The 22170-nt window shown below is 37.2% G+C and overlaps 1 protein-coding gene across 7 annotated transcripts in view; it reads left to right on the top strand.

The window, feature by feature from the left end:
- ENOX1 (ecto-NOX disulfide-thiol exchanger 1) overlaps window positions 1–22170 on the top strand; it is a 726395-nt gene that overhangs the window by 261505 nt on the left and 442720 nt on the right. The window lies entirely within an intron of this gene.

Here is a 22170-nt window from a genome sequence, read left to right as displayed (position 1 = left end):
ATCACAAAATGAGCTTCTATAAATATTTTTGTACATATAGGACCTTTTCCTTTTCCTTGATCTCTTTGGGATGCAGTCTTAGTAGTGGTATTCCTGGGTCAAAGGGTATGTGCACTTTTATAGCCCTTTGGGCATAGTTCCAAATTGCTCTCCGAAATGGTTGGATCAGTTTACAACTTCATCAAGAGCACATTAATGAAACAATTTTTTTCACATCCCCTCCAACATTTGTTATTTCTGTCATACTAGCCAATCTGATAAGAGTGAGATGGTACTTACATTCCTCTAATCAATATGATTTGGAACATTTTTCATATTACTATAGATGGCTTTGATTTCTTCTTCTGAAAATTATCTGTTCATATACTTTGACTGTTTAGCAATTGGGGAATTAGAAATTTATATTAGAATTAGAAATTTATATTCTAAAAAATTTGACTCACTTCTTTATGTATTTAAGAAACGAGGCCTTTATCAGAGAAATTTGCTATATTTTTTTCTCCCATTTCCTGCTTTCTTAACTACATTGGTTTTGTTTGTGTAAAATCTTTTAAATTTAATGTAATTAAAATTATGTATTTTATATACCATAATGTTCTCTATCTCTTTTTTGGTCATAAATTCTTCCCTTATCTGTAGATCTGACAGGTAAAATTTTCTGTGCTCCCCTGATTTGCTTATGATATCACCCTTTATGTTTAAATCATGTACCCATTTTGACTTTATCTTGGTATATGTTGTGAGATGTTGTTCTATACCTAGTTTCTGCCAAACCGCTTTCCAGTTTTCCCAGCAGTTTTTGTTAAATAGTGAGTTCTTGTCCCAAAAGCCTAGATCTTTGCATTTATCAAACAATAGGCTACATTGCATTTATGCTGTGTATTGTGTACCTGAAACACCACTCTGTTTCTTAGCCAGTGCCAGATCTTTTTTTTTATGATTATTGCTTTGTTATAGAGTTTGAAATCTGGTACTACTAGACTACCTACCTTCATTTTTTTTCCATTAATTCCCTTGAAATTCTTGAACAGATTCATCTTCTCTATGAATTTAATTATTTTTTTCTGCCTCTGTAAAATATTTTTGTTAGTTTGATATGGCACTGAATAAATTCATTTAAGTAGAACTGTCATTTTTATTATATTGGCTTAGCCTACCCATGAGCAATTAATATTTCTCTAATTGTTTAACTCTAGCTTTATTAGTGTGAAAAATATTTTGTATCTAGTTCCTGGGTTTGTCTTGACAGGTAGACTCACGAGTATTTGATATTGTCTGCAGTTATTTATTTTTTTCTTTTTCTATCTCTTCCTGCTGGAATTCATCAGTAATATATGGAAATAGTGATGATTTATGTGTATTTATTTTATATTCTGAAACTTTGTTGAAGTTGTTAATTGTCTTAACCAGTTTTTTAGTCAATTTTCTAGGATTCTCTTAGTATACCATCATATCATCTGCAAAAGTGATAGTTTTGTTTCCTCATTGCCTATTTTAACTCCTTCAATTTTTTTCTTTTCTTATTGCTATAGCTAGTACAATAATGAATAGTAGTGGTGATGATAGTTATCCTTGTTTCACCCCTGATTGTATTGGGAAGGCTTCTAACTTATCCCTATTATAGATAATATTAGCTAGCTTATGGTTTTAGATAGATACTATTTATTATTTTAAGGAAAACTACATTTATTCCTATGCTTTCTAGTATTTTTTAAAATATGAATGAATGTTTTATTTTGTCTAAAGCTTTTTCTGCAACTATTGATTTTTATTCTTTATGTTATTGATTAATTATGCAAATAGTTTTAAGCCCTACATTCCTGGTTTAAATCTCACATGATCATAATGTATGATCTTTGTGATATATTGGGATAATCTCCTTGCTAATATTTTATTTAAAATTTTTGCATCAATATTCGTTAGGGAAATTGGTCTATAGTTTTCTTTCTGTTTTTGCTCTTTCTAGTTTAGGGTAGCAGGATTATATTTGCATCATAAAAGGAATTTGGTAGGATTACTTCTTTGCCTATTTCCCCATAGTTTTTATATAGAATTGGAATTAAATGTTCTTTAAATCTTTGGTAGAATTAAATTGTGAATCCGTCAGGTCCTGGTGCTTTGTTTTCCTTTTTCCCTTGGGGAGTTCACTGATAGATTTTTAAATTTATTTTTCTAAAATGAGATTATTTAAGTACTCTATTTCCTCTTCTGTTAATCCTGGGCAATTTATATTTTTGTAAATATTCATCCTTTTCATTTAGATCCATTGGTATATAATTAGACAAACTAGCTTCTAATAGTTTCTCTAATTTCTTCACTGGTGATGGATTCACCTTTTTCATTTTTAATGGTAATTTGTTTTTTTTCTTTTCATTTTTTAAAATCAAATTAACCAATTAAATCATTTTTAAATCAAATTAACCAATGCTTTATCTATTTTATTGTGATTTTTCATAAAACCAATTCTTAGTTGTATTTATTACTTCAATCACTTTCTATCAATTTTCTTCATCTTTCATTTGATTTTCAAGATATGCAATTTTGTATTTAATTGGGGATTTTTGATTTGTTTTTTTTCTAGTTTTTTTTTGTTGCATACCCAAGTCACTGATTTGCTCTTTCTCTATTTTATTGATGTAGGCATTTAGAGATATAAAATTTCTTCTAAGTACTGCTTTGGCTGCATCCCACAAATTTTTGTATGTTGTCTCATTGTCATCATTCTCTTTCATGAAATTACTGTTTCTATGATTTATTCTTTGATCCACTCATACTATAGGATTAGATTATTTAGTGTCCAATTAATTTTTAATTTGTTTCCATAGCCCTTTATTGAATGTAACGATATTCAATTGCATTGTTGTTTGAAAAGGATGTATTTAACATTCCTGTGTTTCTGTGTTTAGTTGTGATGTTTTTATGCCCTAATGCATGGTCAGTTTCTGTGAAGGTGCCATATACAGCTGGGAAAAATGCATGCTTCTCTTCCCATTCAATTTTTTTCCAGAGGTCTATCATATTTAACTCTTCTAAAATTTTATCCATCTCCTTAACTTCTTTCTTGCTTATTTCATAGTTATATTTATCTAGCTTTGAGAAGGGAAAGTTGAGGTCCCCTACTAGACCACTTTTACTGTTTATTTCCTCCTGTAACTCATTTTAACTTTTCCTTTAAGAATTTGGATGCTATTGGGGTGGCTAGGTGGCACAGTGAATAGAGCACCAGCCCTGTATTCAGATGGACCTGAGTTCAAATCCAGCCTCAGAAACTTAACACATACTACATGTGTGACCTTGGGCAAGTCACTTAACCCCAATTGTCCTGCCTTCCCCCTCCAAAATAAAAAAAAAATGAATTTGGATGTGTAATGTAATGCCAAGGAAAGGCAACTTCCCAGGTTCAAAATACCAGCATAGGTGCTCTCTATTTTATTCAGTGACAAACCAAGAACAGAGAAGATCAAAACATGACATCATTCAAAATACAGCATTTACTAAATGTGATTAAATAAACTCCAAGTACTACCCCACCCCAGGACCTTCCAATCATTCAATCAATTACAAAGTCTCTGTTCTAAATACTTCTCCACCCCTAGGCTATACCTTAATTAAGTCCACCACAAAGCCCCTCTTCTCAAATGGAGATTAGTTTCCAAACTTAAGGTTAAAAGTTCCCCACCCCTGGATCACAATTGAATCTACCCCAGAGTTACATCAAGTTTAAACACAGCACTTAATACCCAAATGGAGGTCTTTTCTTCATCTTGACAGGAGGCAAGTTCTCAGCAATCTTAGTTCCTGGGGAGACAAGGCTTAGCAAGGCCATAAGATACATTGCCAGTCCCTTCTTGAATTCATCCTCTGTCTGTAGAACAGTCCTAGAACCCCTGAACACATCAGCAAAACCCTCTCCCAGGATTTCTGTAAACATACAACAAGAAAATCCTTCTTCAGGGCTTCTGAACCAACAGAAAGGCTCCCAGACCCCTGCAACAACAGCACTGTCCTTCACCAGTGGACAGTATTCACTCTGTCTGCAGGACAGTCTCCAGACCCCTGCAACAACAGCACTGTCCCTCACCAGTGGACAGTATTCACTCTCTGTCTGCAGGACAGTCTCAGGGCTTCTTAACCAAATGCCAGGTTCCAGGACTTCTTCAACAGGATAGTCTTTCACCAGTGGACAAATCTGGCAAAACAACATCAAAACAGACAGACAAAGTACCAGCAAAACAGCCATGTGTCCTCAGTCCTTGGCAGCTCAGGGGGCAGGTCTCAAAAGTCCAGGGCAATTCAAAGCGGCCACCAGCAATTCTCTTAGTCTCTCTCTCTCCACGAGGTGCTGCTTCCAAAAAGATCTTCCGCCTCTCTCTAGTGTCTCTCCAAATCTACATCACCAGCTCCTCCCAGTTCAGGACTTTCTTTTCACATCAACAAGCCCATCCCACAGGTGGGATTAACAAGCTCTGGGTTTTAACACAATCAATTTGAAAACCAAGCCCAATACAGGGGAATCTCCACATTCCATTACTATCACAGGATGCTATGCCATTAGGTGCATATATGTTTAGTATTGATATTAATACATTGTCTATGGTACCTTTTAGCAAGATATAGTTTCCTTCCTTGTGCCTTTTAATTAGATCTATTTTTCCCGTTGCTTTGTCTGAGAATTATGATTGCTATCCCTAGTTTGGTTTGTTTGTTTGTGTTTACTTCAACTGAAGCATAATAGATTCTGCTCCAGTTCCTTATTTTTACTCTGTGTGTATTGTTCTTTTTCAAGTGTGTTTTTTGTAAACAATATATTGCTGGATTCTTGTTTATAATCCATTCTGCTATTAACTTCCATTTTATAGGTGAGTTCATCCCATTAACATTCACAGTTATAACTGTGTACTTCCCTCCATTCTAATACTAGCCTAGTCTCTCTCTCTCTGCCTCTCTCTCTCTCTGTCTCTCTCTCTCTCTCTGTCTCTCTGTCTCTCTCTGTCTCTGTCTCTCTCTGTCTCTCTCTGTCTCTGTCTCTCTCTCTCTCTCTCTCTGTCTCTCTCTCTCTGTGTCTCTCTGTCTCTCTCTCCTCTCTCTCATTCTCTCCTTTTCATCCTTAAAATTCTGTTTTGTTTCTGACTAATGCCCTTAATCCATCTTCCCTTCTATCTGTCTTATCCCTCTGCTCTTCTTATTCAGTTTCCTTCCTACTTCTCTGGAGGGTAAGATAGATTTCTATACTCAACTGAGTGTGTATGCTGTTCTCTCTTTGAGCCAGTTCTGATGAGAGTAAGGTTCAAGCATTATCCATGCTCCCTTTCCCTTCTGCTTTTAAAGCTCTTCCTTGCATACCTTTTTTATGTGAGATATTTTTCCTCTTCTTACTCTACCTTTCCCCTTGTCCCAGTGCATCACTTTTTCTTACTCCTTAAGTTAAAAAAATATCATCCCATCATAGTAAACTCACACTCATGCCCTCTGTCTATGTATACTTCTTCTAACTGCTCCAATAATGATCAAGTCCTTGGGAATTACAAGTATCTTCCTATGTTAGAATGTAAACAGTTTAACATTTTTGAATCCCTTTTGATTTCTCTTTCATATTTACCTTCCTATGCTTCTCTTGAGTTTTGTATTTGAAAGTCAGATTTTCTCTTCAACTCTGGTCCTTTCATCAGAAATTCTTGAAAGTCCCCTATTTCATTTTATTTATTTATTTGCTTATTAATTAATTAATTTTCCCCCCTGAAGGATTAGACTAATTTTTTCTGGGTAGATTATTCTTGGTTATAAACTGAGCTATTTTGCTTTCTGGACTACCATATACCTAACCATCTGATTCTTTAATTGAGGAAGCTACTAAAACTTTTGTTATCCTGGATGTGACTCTGCAATATCTGAATTTTCTTACTGGCTGCTTGAAATATTTTCTCCCGGACCTGGGAGTTGGCTGTAATATTCCTGGGAGTTTTCAATGTGAGATTTCTTTTAGGAGGTGATCAGTATATTCTTTCAATGTCTGTTTTATTCTCTGGTTCTAGAATATCAAGACAGTATTCCTTATAATTTCTTAAAATATGATATCTAGGCTCTTTTAAAAATATGATATCTAGGTGGTTTTTTCATTCCTTTCAGGTAGTCCAATAATTCTTAAATTATCTCTCCTTGATCTATTTTCCAGTTCAATTGTTTTTCCAATGAGATATTTCACATTTTCTTTGATCTTTTTTGACTTTATTTTATTGTTTCTTGATCTATTATGGAGTCATTAGTTTTCACTTGCCCAATTCTAATTTTTAAGGAATTATTGTCTTCAGTGATCTTTTGTACATTTAGGTTTTTTTTTTCCAATTTGGTCTATTCTGCTTTTTAAAATGAATTTTTGTACCTTTTTTCTGTTTGGCCAATTCTGCTTTTCAAGAAGTTCTCTTCAGTAGATTTTGGTTCCTCCTTTACCATTTGCCCAATCCTTCTTTTAAAGATTTTACTTTTTTCAGTATTTTTTGTATCTCTTTTAACAAGCTGTTGATTCTCCTTTGATACTTTTCTTGCATCTCTCATATTTCTTTTCCCATTTTTCTTCTACTTCTCTTATTTGATTTTTAAAATCCTTTTTGAAACTCTTCCAGGAATTCTTTTATTTTTGGGGGGGGATAGCTTCTTTCCAATTCAAATTTTAATTTGAGATTTTTTCTTGTAACTTATAGAGGACCACAGGCCAGTGGAACTCTGAGCCTGATGGCTGAATAATCCCTCTCAGCTGAAGAGCCTGCTAGCAGGCCTGGATCAGTCCCCTCCCCTCCCCCACCAGGAAGGAGCTCAAACACACAGGTGTGAGCTTTATGTCCTCCAGATAAGTGTGGCTTATCCCTCTGGCCTGGGAACAAAGAAGTGCACAATGTTCTCAGGGGAAAACAATTAGGAAGCATCCTATAAAAGCTTGTATGTGGGGTAATAAAAACAGCTCTATTTTCCACAACTCTTGGAGTCTCATCTCTTTAATGCACCCTCTCAATAAGCAACTCTTTTTCAGCCCTGCTGTGGGATGGCAGGGCTCCCCACAGTAACTATTTTGACATCATTGTCTGCTTCTGAGTTTGTATCTTGACCTTCCCTGTCATAATGGCAACTTTTTATGGCCAAGTTTTTGTTTTATTGTTTGCCCATTATTATACTCTATGTCTTGACTTTTAACTTTAGATTAAAATTGAGCTCTGCTCCTGGAGTGAAGGGAACAGTCCCAAGCTTCAGATTTTTCATGCTGCTGTTTTCAGAACTAGTTTTGGGGGTTTGTAAGTTTTCAGTGCTTTCAAGGTGGTATGATCTAGGAAGAGATGTGCTCTGTTCTCCTGGCGTGTGCTCTGGTCTTTACCCAGGAAGCGACCTTGTTCCCCTGTAACCCCAAATGCTAGAGCTCCTCTTGATGCTGGAGCTGTGAACAGGTCCCCTGCTTTCCTGCTGCTGCAAGCACTAGTATTCCTTTCTGCTTTGGGACTAATAAAAGGGCCACTACTTCCTTGTAAGTAACACAAGCATTCTTCTCCACTCTAGAACTGTGATGAAGGCCCTTGCTCTACTGTGGTTACAAGTGATTTTGCTCTTTTTGATCCTAGACCTGTGATCCAGAGCTGCCCCCTGGGTAATGAAACAGGGTCCTGGGCCCAGCTTCAGCAAAGCATCCTCTGAAATCTCTTTCCAACCAGTTTAATTTCCCTATCCCCCTACTGTTTGTGGTCCAAGAGTTCCAGAAATGGTTACTGATGCTGTTGCAGCTGCTTCCAAGACCTGCTTCTGGTGTCGCCACAGTGTGGCCTGTGCTGGCTCCTGGCCTAAGCACTTATTTGGTATAATAGACAGTTCTTGCCAACCACCTTAGTTATCTTGGGCTGGACAATTGTTTCACCTGACCTTTCATTGGCACTGTTGCCTTAGAGTTCAATTTGAGATGTTATTTTGAAATTGTTTGGAGGGGAATGTTGGGAGAGTTCAAGTGAGAGTTCTTGCCTCTATTCCAACATTTTGGCTCCACCTCTAACTTTACTTTTTTTTAAACTAAATTTTATTTTATTTTTAAATGAAAATCTGACTTCTCTTCCTCCCTTCTTCCCTTTCTAGCACCCCTCCCATTGGGAAAGCAAGAAAAACAAACCCCATTAAAAATATGTATATTCAAGCAACATAGACTCCCATATTGGCAATGTTTAGAAAAAATGTATTTTATTCTGCGCTGTGAGTCTATCACTTTTCTATCAGAAGGTAGGCAGCATATTTCATCATTAACCTTCTGGAATTATGATAGATCATTTTGTCAATAAGATTTCTTAAGTCTTTCAAAGTCGAAACAAATAAACTTTGGGGATAGATTACAATTATTCATACATTCATTGTTACTTAATAAAATTAATTTATTAATTGGGAGGATACAACAATCTTAAAGTGTGAAAGACCTTTAAAGATCATCAATTCAACTCTTTAATTATGCAAACAAAGAGACTGAGGTAGTACACGAACATTTTAATTATTCATGTTAACAGAGTTAGGAATATTAAAAGCTCAAAATTTAAGCTTAATTATTAAAAACACAAATATGTAATTAGAATATTGCCCTGATATAATTTCTCACTATTCCCCTATGTGAATCCTATAGTCTCCAAACGTGATTCTTGCTTCTTGCCTGCCTTATGAACTTTTCCCCCATGCCTTGGCCCAGTTGTGAGTGTTCCTTCTATTGCCTCTGTCTTTGCCTTTGTTCTTCCTGAAATTTTGAATCTCCTTTTCTTTGGCTAGGTTCTAGGACCCAGCTCAAACTTTGTGACTCTTTCCCCAATTATTGGCAGTTCTCACCTGCTGTATGGTTATTTACCTTTTTTAGGATTTTTTGTGTTTTCCCAAATGCGACATTTTTTTTTAAAAGCAATTGGGGTTAAGTAACTTGCTCAAGGTCACACAGCCAGTTATTTCTGGGTGTGGTGCTAAGTATCAGAGCCCGGATTCGATCCCAGGTTATCCCGACTCTGAGGCCGGTGCTCTTATTCACTGAGCCACGTGGCTGCCCCCCAAATGGGACATATTAACCTTTTCAAACCTCTGTTGACCTAATATCTGGCATATTGTTGATATGAGTCAGATAAGTAGATAAGAGAGGATTTTTAGCACTGGGAATGACTTCCTTTCTTTTAAAGATTATGTGGCCTTTACAGAAGTGACTTGCCCATAATTACCCTAGTTAATAATGAATAGAACTAGGATTTAAATTTAGGTTTTTCTACTCAAAATCCAGAGTTCTCTTCATTACATGGTTTTGAATGATGATACTTCAGTACTTAAATGGACACATACCTTTGGTGACATGGGTACTCCTTGCAATAGTGCTGACTACAACAAGGCCACCTTTTTTTCTAATCATATGTCTCTCTAATGATGATATCTTTTATGCAACTTTTCTTAATTACGTAGTCCTTCATTGTATGTTACCCTTTGAGTAGCCTCAAACTTTAATACTTTAGTGACTATGGAAATTTGTTAATTGGAGCCCTACAGCATCATTGAATGAGCACTGGTGACAAAAAGATATGCCTTTTCTTGAAGGAGGAGTTTAAGGGTATTAAAAGCCTTCTGCAGCTTCCAAAATATCTGTCTTCATTCCTCCTGCTAATTATTTAATTCTGGTCTTAATTCAATGTCTATTGGTTAATGACTAGAAAAGTATAGGTACTGATGGATGTTACCTATAGGTATCCCATCCCACTACATAACAGTCTGGATTATAAGCAGTTATCAAACAGTTATTTTATCTGTGTCCCCAGTTAAGCAAGAGTCATTTTGGGAAATCTGTAGTGTTCTGGGACTTGATTCAAGAAGCATCATGTCATCTTCCAATAACAACCTCTGGAAGACTGACCTATTTTTTATTGGTGATCCATCTTCCATTTGGACTCCATAACGGATATCCTCCATGTCATTAGGAAATGGTGTTAGTCTGTATTGACATCTCTTATTTTATAAAAATGTATTTATTTTTAACATTCATTTTAGCATTTTTTTTTTGTGATATTACTTGGTGCTCATCTAGCCCAATACTTCTGAATTACTATCTTGGAGAAAAGATTAATGATTTATTGTCTTGGGTATTCAGTGTTTTTTTTTCCCCCTAGTTCTCTTATTCCTAAATTGTGGTGCTGATAAAGGTGTTGAAATATAAAAAATTACAAAGTTAGCCATTATTATAATTGAAAATAGGTTTCAGGAATCTTCTTAGGCTTTTTAAAAATTAAAAATCATTTCTGCTTGAAAATTCTTAGTTGCAGACTGTTTATGTGAAGGTGGCTCTAGTGAAGAAGTGCAGAGTTAGAGATGGAGAAAGCTGGTTCCATATGATTTGAGGGACTTTTGCTAGTTTTATGGAGCATGTGCTGTTGTGTAATGCTACTCATGGAAAATTGTCAAGAGGTATTTGGAGGGGATGCAGAGGATAATGAGGGTCTTCTATGGTACCTCTTCAGAAAGCATTGGGTCCTCCTTTATAAGTGTCCCTGGCTTTTCTTGGTTATGTCGTCTAAAGTCAGATTAACACATCCTGAGAACTTATCATGGTTGACCCTGTGGTCTCTGTCACTTTAGATTAACTAAAATTTCATTAAAAGGGACTACCTTGCTGTCAAAAAAGGCAGATTCTTTCAAGGTGATGGATATCTAACCCAGAAGTGTCTGTCTTTTTGGGATTTCTTTTCAGAATTCCAGATCTCTCAAATTTTAACACTCCAGTTTTTGATTCAAAAAATTGTTCCTGCTTTGTTTTTTCCTCCTCAGTTCTTCAAACCTTTACCTTCTTTCTCCTTAGGAAAACCTGTTTTGCAAGGCAGTGAATATCTTGCATTTCCCCTTTAACAAACCACAGGATCTTACACAAATTATCTTCACCTCTAGTTTTTTATAAAATGAGGATGACAATGCTTCTAAGATTGTTATAGGAAAAGTGGTATAAGTTATGAGTTACTATCATTATTAATAGACCAAATCTGGCTTCAGATGCTTCCTAGCTGTGCAACCCTGGGAAAATCACTTACTCCTGTTTGCCTCAGTTGCCCCATCTATAAAATGAGCTGGAGAAGGAAATGGCAAACCACTCCAATATCTTTGCTAAGAAAATCCCAAACAGAGTCATAAAGAGTGAGACATTACTGAAAATGACTGATCAGTAGCAACAATAATAGCCTCCAGGTGAGTGTTCTTGCTGTAATATGTGGATAATAATAAACAAACTACTTAACTCTGAAAAGTTTGTGTGAGTTAAGCACCCATAAGTCTTAAAGGGATGGTGTTAGAAAGATGATCTTTTCATTTGTGTATTTATGTAACATTTCATCAGGAGATAATTTTTAGATGATAGGAGGTACTATGAAAGGCACTATATGTACTTATGTACTGTGATGCCTAGGGTGTTATGAGAGGTATCATGTTCTAATGGATTTAGGTGGAACTTTTTATTTTTGGACCAGACCTGTGGTTATAATGGTGTCAGGAGCTCTCTCTACTATTGTAGACTGCCCCCTTTACTGTCTTAGTGTTTCTAGAAGCACCTTAGAAGTTAAGTGATTTGCTCAGCATCACTCTGTCAATATCTACTAAAGATCAGACTTGAACCTAGAGGTACTGATGATGAGGCCAATTCTTTATGAACAAGGTCATGCTTTCTGTATTAAAGTGGCAATTATGAAGTGTTAAATAAATACTTGTTGACTGATGATGAACTCAGGGTGAAGACACATGATTGGAATGTCTCTAAACTAACTTGGAAAGGAGGGAAGGTAGAGTTGTACTGATGATGTCTGCAGTGAGTCTGAGTAAGAGAAAGTCATGTTAACAACTTAATTTATATCTGGTCACAAGAGACAGGAGTAAAGAGAGTAAGGCAAGACAGTGGTGAGTCAGTGGTTTGCTATGTCCTACAGCTCCCTTCCTTTGTTTGTGTACTCTAGCACTTCCACATCTGAGAGGCTGCATGCATTTAAAGTATGGATGATTGGAGTCCAAATGCAAACACCCTCTCCCCCTGGTCCTTCCTAGCATTAGCATAATTCTGCAGAGACCTGCCAACAGTCCAGATGTGTGCACGTTTGCCAATGTTTGGCTGGGTGAGTGGTGCATGAACTGAGACTGCCTCCAGTAACATGTCTTGCTACCCTTGTTTATGGCGCCTCTCTGAGTATGAAAGTCAACTGGGTTGGAAAGCAGAAAGATTAAAGGTCAGGAAAATGAGAGGGGATAGAATAATAATGCTGTGTGGCTTTGTCACCCTTGTGAAGTGGATAAGTGTGCCCCGGCTTACGTGTGTGTTTAGAAGCCATGAGTGGTAGAAAACAAATCTCTCATCCGGGAAAAAAAAACAAAACCAACAACTTACTCCCTGTGGATATATTAACTAAGCTACTAAAAGGAAATCTGGCAGGGGGAAATGCATTTAAAAACAATTATGGAAGCTCTCTTATAAAAACATGCTTCTATGGGATCTCAATATCTGCTGTTGAACTCCTCTCTGTGTTTGATTTCCAAGGTGCCCACTCATACTCTGCCTCTATGATGTTCCTCTGTGCCATTTATCTGAAAATACACAACATAAGAGAGTGAATATTAATTAATTAATTAACCCATTAATTTAGGATAAGAAGTCAGCCGTGTCTACTTGTCACAGAGGGATTTTTTTATGTCAAGCTTGGGGATGGAGAAACTACAGCAAGACAACAGGTAGTAACCTATCAATAGGTGAATTCATGAATGTTGGCTGTAGAAATAGAAACCTCATGTCCCTTCTATTGTGCTATTTGAAATCCTTGCAGCATCTGATCTGGCTTCTTTAGGGTGTGGGCTGTCATTAGTAACCTTCAGGATACAGGTGGAATTTGAGTTGAGCTTTAAAGAACAGGTAGAAATTTAACAGGTGTGTTCAGGAAGGGAGAAAAGTCAGGCAAAGGAAACAGTGTGAACAAAGATGGTAGCACAGGAAAACACTGGGCTGGGCACCAGCCTACTTTTGGAGCCATCTCTGTTATACGTCAAGGAGGTAGGCAAATTTACTGCAGCTTGAGCAGAGACACCCAAAGGAATAATAGCTAAGACTAGAGACTGCAAAATTCATACAGCCAATTCAATCCCAAAGTCAGCCCTGAAGTTGGTGACTACCCTGCTGAAAAATAATCCAAAAGGTGTTTAAAAACAGGAGAAAGGGGAACTGTGGACTAGAAATTAGTTACCTATAAATAAGATGGTACTGATTTTCTCCCTGGAACAGATTTTGTAAACTAAGACCTACTTTTTAGTATGGCAGTAAAAGAGGATTGTGAGACCCTAAGACTGTTGTTCATTTGCGTTGTCCAACCACTAAATTATGTTTCTGGAGGGCATGATGTTTCAGGTAGAACACTGGTACTAGCTGTGATCAAAGAATCTTTCAATATAACTAAGTTACTGCTTCTAAATTTAAGTGTGTATGATGCTATTTGATTGTGGGGTGGTTGGCTTCCTGACTCTGAACTCAAACCCACCTTAAGCCTGTGACAGTTTAATCTTCTTTTTTCATCAGAACTTGTTCTTGTTCAAAACCTTTTCCTAGATACTCAAAACCTTCATGATCATGTTCAAAATCTACCATTTTGAAGCCTACCATTCAAGATCCATTCCAGTTTGGCATCAGACTCCATTTCCAGCCTTATATCTCACTACACCCCTGAACTAATGTCCTATGTTTACCATTCAAGTCTATTCATCTTCCCCAAACCTGTCATGCATGTATAGCATATTCCTGCCTCAGTGTTTTTGTTTATATCATTTCCCATGCCTGGAATGCTTTTACCCTTCCATCTTTGATTATCCATCCTCCATGGTCCAGTCAAATCTTACCCTCTCTGTGAAGTTTTCCTTCTTTATTCCAAGCCCAGAGTGGTACTCACTGTTGTCAATTTCCATAGCACTATTTCTGTCATACAAAGATTTATAGTCTGAGCTGCTGATTTAGCATTTATATAAAGCATTCTGTTGAGACACCCCTTTATATTGTTGTCTTAGGGAAGTTATTTATATATTTATATTTATATATATATATATAAATATATATATATTTATATATAATATAACAACTTATTGTTGTTACTTAATTCTTGTGTTGTTATTCATGTTTTCATGCATTTGTCTTGTCTCTTCAGTTAGGGTTTCAAATTTAATTCATTATTTCAGCTAGCATTATTAAATACCTACTGTATTCAGAGCACTATGGTAGGCTCAAAGGGAGGGAGATAATGAAGTTTAGATCAGATACTATTCTTGCCTTCACAGAATTTAAAGTCTGTCACAGACTTAATATGATACTGATTTGTCCAATAGAGAAAATTAAATAATAAGTACATTAGAAAGGTGCAAAAGAAAGTGTCCCATGAAGTCAGAAATGGAAGGTAATTATTTTCAGGATTAGGAAGACCTTCAGGATACAGGTGGAATTTGAGTTGAGCTTGAAAGAACAGGTAGAAATTTAACAGGTGTCTTCAGGAAGGGAGAAAAGTCAGGCATAGGGAACAGTGTGAATGAAGATTGTCATACAGGAAAATGCTATCTGTGTTTAGAAGACAGAGGTAGTCTTGTAATAGAAGCACACTATTGTCATTACATGGTACAGGCATCAAGGAGAGTCACAGCAGAGTTGTTAGTAACCACACCAAAATGATTTGTGCTTTGAGAGACATTACCCGCAGTGGATTTAGAATATAGATAGGTGGTGGTGGGGAATAATATGAAATAAGGCTGGAAAGGTAGTATGGTACCAAAATAGTATCACAGCCTAGCCTTGAATGCCAAGTAGAAGAGTTTGACCATGACTCAGCAGGCACTGGGAAGCCCCTAATGATTTGTGAGTAGAGGGCTGACATCACTGTGTGATGTCATTCAATTGATGTCAATGCAATTCATTGACAGTCCCCTTAGCACTTAGGACAGGGCTGGGTACATAGTAATTGTACACTGAGTATTATTAGTTGGGTAACACCAACATTAAAGACACTGAATGAAAGAATGAAGGAGTCTGGAGTTTACGGATCCTTTGGTTGTGTTGACCTTTTCATGCCTCAGCTTCCCTGCTTGTCCTAGGGTGCTATACCTTATTGGGATGTTGTAAGGATTAATGAGATAATGCCTGGTAAGTGTTCTGAGCTCTTCTGAGAAATAGATTACTGTGATTACATGACAGAGGTGCCACAAAAGAGTCACAGTGAAGTCAAGTTAGTGACTCAACCAGGAGGATTTGTGTGGGAAGTGCTTTGAGGGACATTAGCCTTAGGTGTGACTAAGAGGGTGCTTTTGGGAGAGGAGTCGGGGGAAGGAGGATCTTCCTCACTGCCAATCTTTGAGATGCATTTCTTTTTCCTTTACTACCAGTTAGAGAGAAAAGAAGATCATTAATTAAGGAGAAATTATATAGGGGTATACATATATAAATATATATATATATATATGTGCATATGATATAACCATAGATGGATAATGAGGCAGATAGATGGATAGATAGATTACTTGATTGGTTGCACAAGTTAAGGAATCCCCACACCCTTTTATCACACACTTGTTTTGGAGGAGGCTACAGAAGAGGTGGCTACCCTTAAATACTTTGGAAAACATGGTTGTTCTTTTACATCAGATGTAGTCAGAACACCATAGCATTTGGCTTCTTGCCCTTCGTTTGTTCACTGGCATCCAAGTGTACCTTATTTTGTGAAATCACCCCCCATTGAGATTATTTGAATTAAGGATGGGTAGGTCTGGAAAGATTGAAAATACTTAAATGGGGGGAGGATGTGAGTTATAACTGCCTAACCCTCCTTTCCTCAGATTCTAATGCTTTATGATATCTCTATAAAACAATGTGTCATCCAGTGGCTACAGGAGAGCAGGTTCATACATATTTACCAGTTTGCAAATTATAAATGTTCAGCCCAGAAAGTAGCAGCGTTCTTTGTCTTTCTGCTTTTCTTCTATCACTAATGATTCAAAACTCAAACACATTAAGCACAAGAAGACTGTCTTTGCAAGTTGCCATTTCCCTTTGTACACCAATTAGGCCTTTGTAATTTAAATAAGGTTTTATTTTCTGAATTGGAAGCTTCCAGGGAGGTAGACTGAGGTTTTCTCTTTCCTGAGACTGAGCTTTGATATAATGATTTATTAAGGTACTAGGGGAAATATTGATCCTGCTAATAGCTTCTGCCTTGCCACACATTGTTTTACATTTTACTCAGCTAACAGGACCATATTCCCTCTCTCGTCATCTGATTGACCATAAATGCTTTGGCCTTTCCTTAGCAATTATCTCACTTACCAAAGCAGTGGGCAAAAGTCAAGTATTTATAGACTAATTAGAGAAGTCAACATGTCTAAATAGTGTACTTTACATAGTACAAAGATGCATTGTATAGTGGTGTGAAGTTAGGTACAGTAAAAAAGTCAGTAGCAGAGAGCATAAAGAAGCCATGCATATTATTGATTATGACTATCTTTGGGGGGTTTATTATGAGTAGCACTGAGGCTGGGATTTAATAATAGCAGTTTTGCCTACATTTTATTGGCTTTTCCCACTGTAGCCTCTATCCTTGATCCTAACCTTTTCTTCCTTATAAAAGCTTTCTGACATTACTGAGTTTTGAACTTATTCCTACTAGAATTTAGAATATAAACTCCTAGGGCTTATATGTACAATAATACAATATTCGGTGCTATAGTGGAAAGCTATTGGGTGCAAAGACTCTGTAAAAATGCCAGTAGTTATTGTATTATTTATGTAAGACATTTTGTAGTTTTGAAATGCTTTATAATCCCTAATTAATCCACACAATAGCTTGGTGACATAGACCAGGATCTCTATTCACATTTTACAGATGAGGAAAATATAACTTAGTGTAGGAAGGTGATATTCAAAAGTCAAATGCATGGCAGGTCCAGAAGTTTAAGCCAGAGGGTCATTCATGCACACACTAGACCCTAATGCTGTCTATATTGTTGCTACTAAAAGAAATGAACAAATAAATTGGATACTCACTTGGATTTTTCCATTTGCCCTCCTTCCCTCCCCACTGAAGCATGCTAATGTATGTTTCTGTGGGGATGAAAAGCAGTATTTCTCTTTCCTGCCTTCCTATAGTACATACGAAGCCATGTTGCACAGAAATGTATTTCCCCATCCCTCATAAACCTTACCACAAAGGACATTTAAAGCTCTTCACAGTCTGGCTCTAACTTAACCATGTAGGCTAATTACCCCGTCATGCACTCCACAATGCAAGCACTGGCTTACTTGTTCTTTACCTACAATATTCCCACTTCCATCTCTGCTCCTTTGTATATAGCTGCCTTTTAAAACTGCTATCTTTCTTCAAAGCCAACCTCATGCAGCACCTCATAGTAAGGCTTTTCTTGGTCCTCCTAGATGCTAGTACTTACCTCAGAATTACTTTGCATTTGCTTTGTATATATTTTGTATCTTTATTTTTAACCATGTTGTCTCATTCTACATGGCTAGTGGGATAGAGAATTCCATCTGTGCATACCTGAGCACCCCATGGGTAAGTAGAAGCTCTGGGTATCCTCTCTACATGGTGACCACTTTTCTTCCCCCAGTCTTGAAAATATTTGTTGGGCTAATGTAGGAATACCATTCAGTGCCCACTTGCTAGCTCCTTCTGGTTTCACCCTTTGTTGTAGTTTGAGTTAACTAACAGCCAGAAATGGAAATTGTCAGTTTATGGATGTATCTTCCCTTATCAGCATTATCTCATGTTAGAACCAGATTGATCCCTTCAGAAGTCAGACTGAAACATCTCAGGTCCTAGAACCTGATAGTTTTTCCAAACAGTATTAGTCTTTTCCTTTTACATAAATGTAAGCCTTTGACAACTAGAATTGGAAATGTTATATTTCACCATGATCACAAAGGACTTTTAGCAACTACCACTACTATAGCTGCTGCTGCTATTATTACTACTACTGCTACTAAGAGCAGGCATTAATGAGGTTAAGACTAAATGCATAATGCGATCTCCCTAGCTATCCTGTGAGATAAGACAGCATGTACTGAGTCTTTAAAATTAATTTTTTGAAGTATTTAGTTACTTCCCTCTTTCCCCTGCCCCCAGCCCCCAATTAAAAAAAAAAGAAGGGGGGTGGCTAGGTGGCACAGTGAATAGAGCACCTGCCCTGGAGTCAGGAGGACCAGTGTTCAAATCCAGCCTCAGACACTTAACACTTACTAGCTGTATGACCTTGGGCAAGTCACTTAACCCCAGTTACCCCTCCAAAAAACGAAGGAAAATCCTTTTAACAGATGTACTTTCGTTAACTAAAATAAACTCCCATATTGGCCATGTCCAAAAAAATGCACATCTCATTCTGCATATTTAACCCATCACCTTTATGACCGTAAATGGGTAGCTTGTATGCTCTGGAGTCAAGGATTCATCATTGCAACAATGTGTAGTGGTAATTCTATTTTATAGATGAAAAAATTGAGGCTCATTTTCTAGGTTCTCACAACTGTTAACTTCTAGGGGCTGCATTTTGAACATGGGTCTCTTGACTTCAAGTTCAGCCCTAACTGGATCACCCTGCTATTATTCAAAAGTTTCCCTGTTGTACCATTGTTCCTGAAACCATTCTCTATTGCCTCATTTTCATGAATTTCCATCGATAAAAAGGTGATAAAATTGAGCAAGGATAAGAAAATGACAGTTAAAGTGCCTTGTCAATTTTGGGCCCTGGGTAGATAAGTTGAGACTACAAAGAATAATTTTGCATTTCTTTACTCAAAGGTCAAGGAATCCAAGATAGACAGTTTCCTTTGTGGCATGCCACAGAAAATGTAAATTTAATTTGAATGAAAAATGACAGAGATATTCCTAAAATGAAATGCCCTTTGGTGACATTTGCTCCTATAAGAGGACCTGCTATGTGATGCTGGAATCTCCATCCTGCCTTGTATATGTTGCATCTATAGTTAGTAATATGCAAAACTTCAAAGTAAAAGTGAAGTGTGTTTTGGCATCTCCTCTTCACCTTTCTGCACATGTTTTAAATCACTTTTTACATTTCTAATCATTCTTGTGATGTCCTCTAGCTTTCACAGATCTTTGGCTGCACAAAACCAAACCCAATGAGTATTTCACTGAGGTATCCATAAAAGTATCCATATTCAAAAAATGTTTTTCTTAGTCTTCCACTTCCCTTCAATTCCTATTCCCACAATAGGGCTGTTTCTGGAAGGGAAAACATTTGTACCAAGGTTTGAATAGTTCTTATGACCCAGAAACTCCCTCTTAGTCTTCCCAGGAGAATTCCCATATTAACCCAAATAAGTCTAATTGATGTACTTTTAAATAATAAGATATTAAAATGAAGAATCTCAGACTTAGATATATTGTGGATGGAGAGTAGGGGAAATTCCTTTCTGACATATCATATGTTGCACCCCAGACTGCCTGTTCTACCTTCATGTAAGGTCAGCCAAAGTCTTCTTTGGTAGCAGGATTGGCTTTAAACTACTTAAACCTGATGATGTGGGCAGTGCCAATGGCAGAGGAAGGGAGAGCAGAACAAAGAGAGGTTAGAATGGAAGAGAGGTAGAGAAGGGAGAAGGAAAAACAAAGAGAGGAAAACAGATGAAAAGGATGAAAAGGAAGGAGAAAGAGTATGTATTCTAAGAGTGGTGGGATAATTTGAGAATAAGGAGGCAGACAGGACTTTTAACCAAGGGCCTCCAGGATAATAAATATATTATGATGCACTCTTCAACCTCCAATTTCAGACCCTGGTCCCTTTGTGTGGCTTCTAGGAATTTCTCAAATCAATCAGGGTGAAGCTTTGCTGGCAAGCCCCTTTCAGTACATCAGAGGTATTTTCTTATGGTGGAATCAAGGCTGTCAATAAATACTTGAGCGTTTTCTTTTCAAGCTTTTGTTGTTTCTGAAGTCAGAACTCTCTAGGTGGAGGCTCAAAAATCCCTTAGAGTGACAGCGCTAAAGATTCCTGCTTCTCTCAGTCAGGGGTCAGCAGTGGCTCATCCACCAGGATATGGGGTTGTCAAAGTCTGAAGCAGAGCTGGGTCTATTAAGTGTTGTACGTGGATAATGATGCTGATAAATGAACTATTGGATCAATCCTATTCCTTCTCTTTTTTTCTATCTCGCTACATCAAAATAGAAAGAGATCGAAAAGACCCCCTCTTCTATTTTCATAATGTTAACTAGATGACTTCTTAGTTTTTGTTGGTTTTTGGTTTTCGTTGAAGTAGCAGCTGGGAAAGGATCGTAAAGTTTTCCTGAGGGGGAAGAGGCAGACAAAAATCATCTGACTGTGCACGTTGCAAGTGGCTGGGCTGGCACTCCCACAATCGAGTTGAACTTGCCTACCTTGTTTCATTGGCTCTATTTTTCTCAGTATTGTGGAACTCCATTTAGGGGGTGCTCTCTAATGAAGCAGACAAATGGCCTTGTGCACTTTCCTGGACAATTGGTTCATCCTAATGTTAGGTGCAATTTAAATTGATATTTTGATGCTCCCTGTGCTTTTATTTGGCTGTTATCCACCCACCAAATGTAGCCTCTAAGGCTTGGAGCTTTTATTAAATACAGGAAGACCAAATTTGATTAAATCGTAACGTACCTTTTAAGAGAAAAGAAATTTTCAGTGTATAAACATGCTTTGTAGCTTAAAAAGGTCAGTAGTTTCCTGAGGGAGAAATATGCCATATAATCTTCAGAAGATTAAAAAAAAAGCCCCAACTTCACTTAATTGTTTCATTTGGGGAGGGGTGTCTCACTATAGATAAATGTCAGTTATATACTATTTTGTGTGCTTTTGTATTTGAAGAATGATTTGAGGAAGGATTTCTTGATGAGATAGCATCATTGGTTATAGTTACATTTTAAAAGGCCAAAGGGAATGAAATTTAGGAGTAATGTCCCCCTCTCCCTCTGCCTTTCTCTTTTTCCATATCTTCTCTCTCTCTTCTCCCCCTCTCTTTCTTCTTCCCCTTGTGTTCCCTCTCACATTACCCTTTTCTCCTCATCACACTCTCCCTCTCCCTGTTTTCCTTTCCCTTTTCCTGTCCCTCCCCTTCTTCCTGTCCTGCCCTCTTTCCCTCTCTTTCCCTGTCTCCTTCTCTCTTTCCTTCTTCCTTCCCCTTTTCTTTTCCCTCTTCTCCCTCTCATTCTCTCCCACTCCCCCTTTTCTTGTCCCTCCCTCTCTCTTTCCCTGTCTCCTTCTCTCTCTCCTCTCTTTCTTCCTCTCCTTTTTTCTTCTTTCTCTTCTCCTTTTTATTTTATCCTTCTCCATATCTTCCCTTCACCCTCCCCCTCTTCCTTTCTCAAAAATTATCATTGAAAAAATAAAATATGCCCCCAAACCTCCTAGGTGTTTTGTAGTTGCAGCAAGTTGTTATTGAAATGAAACACACAATCCTCAAGATTTCAGGGCTGTTTATGATCTAAAGTCCTAAACAACAGCTGCTGGTGTCTAGAACCACTGCTGAAAAAGTGCAGATTTGCCTATTCTTTTAAACCATTTTATATTGGCTCAAGGAGAAAATCAAAAGATGATTTCTAGTCCTCCGAACACAATGGAAAGTATGAGCTCTTTGCCAGTGAGCCTGAAGGGAGGTCTCCCCCACCCATAGCCTACCTTTGAAACATTTTTTTTAATTTTTAAAAGGAGAAGGGTTATTGCTATAAAAAAGTAAGGAGATGGATTATTGGACTTTTCTAGCCCTTAGTCTGCTCCATTAGTCTCTTTTAGGCATATGGACTCTGAGTATGGAATTCATTACTGAGCTTTTTGCTCCTTGATGCTGATATTTCTTTTTACATCAGATAGTTCCATAAACTGTGAATTTCTGGGTTTTGGATGGATTGGTAGGGCTCATTCCTTAGATGTTATGAAAGATTCTAAATAGTTCAGTCAGATATGCAACTTAGAAACATTATGATCTAGCAGTTATGTGTCCATACTATAGATTTTAAATTACCATAAATTTAAGTACTATTTTTAAAAATGTCATGTACTGCACTGTAGAATTTATGTGTGTATATGTGCATATATATGTGTGTGTTTGTATATTTACATATGTGCGTGTATACACATGGCTACATAAGATAA

Source organism: Petaurus breviceps, unplaced genomic scaffold (assembly GCF_028583685.1).
Source record: "Petaurus breviceps papuanus isolate PSGF00001 unplaced genomic scaffold, PetGlider_PUasm1.0 90769, whole genome shotgun sequence".
Taxonomy (NCBI): Eukaryota; Metazoa; Chordata; class Mammalia; order Diprotodontia; family Petauridae; genus Petaurus; species Petaurus breviceps.
Note: the sequence above shows the minus strand (reverse complement) of the source record. Positions and strands in the feature narration are given on the sequence as shown.